Source organism: Drosophila tropicalis, unplaced genomic scaffold, assembly GCF_018151085.1.
Source record: "Drosophila tropicalis isolate 14030-0801.00 unplaced genomic scaffold, ASM1815108v1 contig_1116, whole genome shotgun sequence".
Lineage (NCBI taxonomy): Eukaryota > Metazoa > Arthropoda > Insecta > Diptera > Drosophilidae > Drosophila > Drosophila tropicalis.
Window position 1 is genome coordinate 333,199 of NW_027172485.1, and position 6,000 is coordinate 339,198.

Here is a 6,000-nt window from a genome sequence, read left to right on the forward strand (position 1 = left end):
CAAGCCGCCACCTTTAAGTTTCATAGTTTCGTTTACTTGGTGTTTTTGAAGCTTTTTTATGAGGGCGATGTCAGTATTACTCCTTTGCATTCGATTGATATCTATTGATTTTGGTGTCATCTGACCAAATCACCCATCTTCCAATCATCCACACTCCAATTCCTGTGTTCTTTGCTGAAGTTAAGCCGTGCTGCAACATTCTTCGCTGAGAACTCATGGTTATGCTGCTTAATAGCAGCTGTTAGGCCAATCCTGCGAAGTGCCCGGCGTGCTGTCCACTCACTAACTCCATTATTCAATGAAACTGAACCTTGTTTTAGCGTTGTCTACGGTTGGTTGATCATTATCGGTTCCAGAGCTGGAGCATCTCTATCGGTGATCCGGGTCACATGGCCAAAATTGTAAAGGAATGGCTCGAAAATCAAAGTTTTCTGAAGATGCAGTGGCCGACTCAAAGCCAAGATCTAAATCCGATCGAAAATCGTGGGTTCTGCTAAAGAAGCAACTGTCGCGCGACGAAAATCCGCCCAGGACAATGGGCGAGCCTTGGAGTCGAGTCCAAGCTGAATGGAGCACTCTATCGCACGGATTGATAGAAAAATTGGTGGAGAGTATGCCCAGGAGCAATAATAGCGTGATTAAAGGCAAAGGCTTTTGTGACTAGTATTAAAAAAATTCCTTAACCTATAAGTTTTGTTATACGAGCAAAAGTGGATACATGCTCATTTTTAAGTTTTTTCAGGATTATTTGAGCTAAAGAAAGGATAATAAAAAAAATTCTTGTTTTTCGTTTTATATATTATTAATGAATTTTTGTTGAAAATTTGGGATCGATTAATGCATTTATGTGGGTTTTACAGCCACTCAAAGTCACAGTATCAAAACATGTATCCACATGTGCTCGCCACTGTATTTGGTGAGGAGTGTAATAGTATACCCATAATAATATGAATAATATACCCATATATATTCTTGATCAGGACTACGAGATGAGGTCATATATAGCAAGCTGTAAAGCAGTTATGCAAAACTAGACTTTGGATACAACCTTACAAAAATTGCTTTCCATATGTGTCCCCAATTGCTCCAACCTAAGTTTGTAGCTCATTCTTTAGCGCAAATTCTACTTTTTTGATAGCAAGTTGATGACTTATAAATAGAGAGTATTTGAACTTCGGTATGGCTGAAGTTGTTGCACTTTGGACACACAAAATATTGCTTAAGAAAAGAGAAATACTACATCCTGGACAATCCAAGTTAAAACCTTGCAAAAGCTTTACAAATGGTTAGTTCTAGTGTCATTTTTTGGGTCATTACAAGTTTCCCTTTCCAACGCTTAGCATCTTATCAAATTTTACGAGACGGACTGACGGTTATCAAATGAGTTGTTCAAGTTTGAATTTTTAATACTAACCGCAAGTTAAATTATATAACTTGAATATCTTTCAGTTTCAAATGAATTTCTATTCTTATTGGTTAGACTCTATACCAGAATATTTTTCATTCCATGTTTCCCTTGAATTTGCCATTGTCTTCTTGACAAATGCGTTTACAATTCGATATTAAAAATTGCTCATATCGTTTAGCTTCACTATTCTTCATCTGCAATGAAGATATTTGGTGTGGTCAATGTGTTAGATGCATCCAGCACAATCCTCACAGGACGATAAAGGAAACCGAACGACCTAAATATTTCTAGTATAAATGTTTATTGCCCAACAGGCCCAAAATGCAGAATAATTGAATTTTCAACTAATTTGCAAATTGAACGCAAACCGACATCACAATTTCTATCAAATTGTTTGCATTTTTCACAGATAGCGTTTTCGTGTTATTTATTTTTATTCATGTGGCTTTATGTTTTGGGTCTCTCCTCCTGGTCCACTCTCCTGCACTGTGTCCCTTCCTCTGGTACATTTTAATTTTATGGTCATTTGGCATTTTGTTGTTGCTGTTTTGTTATTTTGATTATAAACAAAATGTATCACAATATTTTCAATTTTAATTGGTTGAACAAACCAAAGGCAAACAAGAAAAAAGTATAAATATATTGCAAATTTAATGAAGCATTTTTTGGCCAAGCAAAATCTGTTAAATACGCTAATTGTTGGCCAGTGGTTTGTTGTTATTGGTTTGATCGTTGTTGCTTTTTGCCGTTGTTGGTTTCTTTCTACAAAAGTGTGAAATATTTATAAACAATTTTTGAAGCCACAAAGAGGCTGGCAATGAATTTTCATTTGTTTAATTTAAATGAAATTTATGGGTTAAACTGGTTAGAGAAAATATGAAATATTTATTTTTAAAATAATATACATTTGCCCAAACGAGGGCAATTTGAGAAGTAGCATATCACAGACTTATACATAGGATATTTGATACATATTTATATACTAAACAACATTTTATGTTATGGGAAATGTTTCTTTTAGTTTTTTAATGAATTCGTTGTCTTTACTCCTACAGGACTCCAATCATCTTAGATTAGTTTAATGAAATGTCCTTCAAGTTACATTTCAAACTGCCTTCGTTTAAGACAATTAAATGTAAATTAGTGGAATAAAGTTACTAATTTTTTATTTGAAAGAGAAAATATCAAGAGTGAAATATACACATGTACATATTTATATAATTATTGACCAATTAAAGACCTTTACAATTTAATATCGGGTAAATTTATATGATTTTGGCACACAAAAGAAAATGTGCCATACAATATTTTCCTTGGTCACCAAGGGATAGACAAAGAGGACACACCGAATTGCATAGCGGCAACAATGTAAGCAGTACACGCTGCAGCAAGGACGATAAAATGCCAAAGAAAAGGAGAAATAAATAGAGCCATGTATATGTATATCCATGGATATTTGTATGTAGGTTGGCAATTTTTTTTAAAGAGCTATTATGCGTCCTTTTGTGTGGCGGCAGGCATCATTAAAAATGTGAAGTCGATTTAATAAATGTGCCTGGGGCCCCAAACAGGACACAAACACGACCAGGACGAAGAAATTCTTAAAGCTTGAGGTTTGGTCAACATTTTGTGTATGAGTTTCTATGTGTATGCATGCAAGTGTGTGTGTGTGTGTGTTAAAAGCAATTTACAAAAGTTTTTCCATCAAAAATCCGCTGTCAGTATAAATATCCTTAAAATAGGATCCTGGCCGCTTCCTGGCTGCCTGCCTGCCTGCACTTTGCTGCTGCTGCAGAATATGATTTATGAATGCATGTGCTGATATATGCCATGTGCCTTCTGTCTAGTCCCCCCCCTTTCCTCTTTCCCCTTTTACCGACATCCCCTTTTTAGCCGTCTATCCTCACGTACAACGTGTATTGTTAGCGCCAAAAATTATGCTACAATATTTTTTCAGGCTCCACCCCACACTCAAATACGCCCATGCTCAGAAAGGGGACTGGGCTCATCTATTTGTAGACCAAACAAAGAGAGAAAACGTGTTGAACACACAGACACATACATATGTGTGTATGTATGTATGTGTGGATAAATATATAGACCAGTGAGCCTGGCAAATCAGAGGCACTTTAAATTGAGCATGTTACGTTACATGTGGCATCCACATCCCTCCCACCATCTCCTGCTCCCCCCAATCACACTCTCCTTTGGCTTATGACTAAAGTGAAGTAAAGTGCTGGACTGTGTAGTTTTCCTTCTTTACTTTTCGTCTGTTTGCTGTGAGATTTGGAAAATCAGTTTAAATGTTTGATATGCGATTATTTCTAGTTGCATTGTGAACTGAAGATACATAAATCCCATTTCGACAAACAAAGAATATTATTACAAATCTCCGCCTCCTTTCATCAGGCATCAGGCTTTCTTTTGTTGCCACAAACTCTGTTTGTTTTGGCAATCAATTGCAGTTGCTCTGGGGCTAAAACACTTCAAAAACACAATTATGAATTTAATTTGAATTATCAAAAAAAAAAATGCTCTTATGATTCGTACCCTTCGATCAAAACTTAAACCAATTATTTTTTGGTTTATCTGGTTTAAGGATTATGTGGCTTAATTTATACATAAACCTAGCCTTACTTGTGATAAAATGGTTGTCTTTGACCATTCCTTCTGCAAAATCAGAATGGGGGTTTCTGTGTTTCGTCCTTATCCTATTTAGTCAATCGAAGTGGTAAATGAATATAATTTCACTCACCTAAATTGTAAATTGATTGTTCTACGTATATCAGTGTCATAATGTTATCCACCGCTCTTTTTATCCTCGAAACCCAATTTCTATTAGTAGGCTCCATTATTAAGCCTGTGTTTATTTTGCAATGGGTAAAGGAATCATCTTTGACCATTTAAGGTGGAACTAAGTAAAATAGACAAGCTCGTCCGTTCGTCCTCAAATCTCAACGCAAACTCTTTCCCCGTCCTGGGTAGGGAAAGAGCTGAACAACAACAACTTATACTAAAAACAGATGTTGATATACTTTTAAACTTGAATAATAACACTAAATAGATAAAGCTTGATGAAAAGAGAAACAAAAGTCCTGCTGCACTTAGTCTATTTCCGTTTGAATCAAAAGGGAAAACCTATAATGAGCATTAACAACTGTAAAGCAGAACATTATTATCGATTATCCATCTGTTCAACAGCATAAATATTAGCTCAACCATGTAAAACATCGACAGTAACTGAAACAACTCTTCACCGTTGAATCTATGTGATTTCGCTCGTTTCCGCCTTTCCTACCTTTTTTTTGTGTTTTATCATGTGCTTGACACCTGAACCAATGTTTTGGACCCCGGAGGATAAAAGGGGACATAAAAAAGGAAAACTATTGACATATCTTTCTTGTCTGGCTGCTGGATTGGATGTGAGCAGAACAGAAATGGTAGAAACTTGATTTGGATTACAGCTTGTTTGGCAAGTGACAAAACTGTAAAACTAATCACTCATAGTTAGCTGTGTAGATTAATTTATTTTCAAGCAAATGGCACAATAAAACCAATTAGCTGATACAATTGGGAAGAGGAGCATCTTGAGGCAGATAACTCATATCTCTTAGAATCCATCAGCCCAGTTAGACAAGCAAAACAATTGTTAGACCCACACAAACCAACCAAATCCAAACCAACACAAATCGGATGATGATGAATGATGCATTTCTCCCTCCTACCTGTCGTCCGTCTTTCTATCAGAGTCGACTGCTTTTTACTTTTGTTGCCGGGATACAACAGAGAACACGAAAAAAACCTCAACGAAAAAAAGGAAAAGTCAGAAAAAGAACTGTTTGAAATTTTATTGGCGAAATTGATAAAGTGGCTGTAGGAAAATCGAAAGGAATTGTAAATGCAAGACGGTCGATCGATAAGGTAAGTTGGGGCGGGGTGATGACGAGGCAGGAGCAATCAACGTGCACAAGTACAAGGATTTTAAGATTTATATTCGACTTTTCTTTTTTGTTTTTTCTCATTCTTTTGTCGTTTTCTGCTTGTATTTTGCATGCATAAAAATATGAGAAATGCTTCCTTTGGGGGAAAGGCAATCCGCACAAGAAAGCGGCTAGGAGTGTGTTGGAAAATAAGTTTCCAACAACTTTGACAACATTTTAATTTTCCCAATTCAGATTTTTGATTATTTCGGAATTTGCAAAAGGAATTAAATTTAGTCTAAGCACCGCATTTGACGCGCTTATCAAACTCAATACAAAAGTCAGCATCATTTGATGTTAAATAAATTACTTACTAAGTGGGTGAAGTCCTCAGGTTTAGGACTAGTCCAGACATTGATTGGGCCGGCAGCTAGGCTAAGCCAAAAACTGTCAGGTCTCTAACGAGTTCTGAAACATTTCGTCCAGCTAAACGAAGTTCAACGCACTGAATACCAAGTAGTTTTCGTGTAAAAGCACCCACACACACACAGCCACACACCCAGGAGCACATATTTCCTTGGATTTTTCCTGCTGTTGCATACCTACAGGCGCTCTTGCCTAAGGCTGCAGTCTGAGAAGCTCAACTTGAGACCAGAGCGAGACACTAGCTGA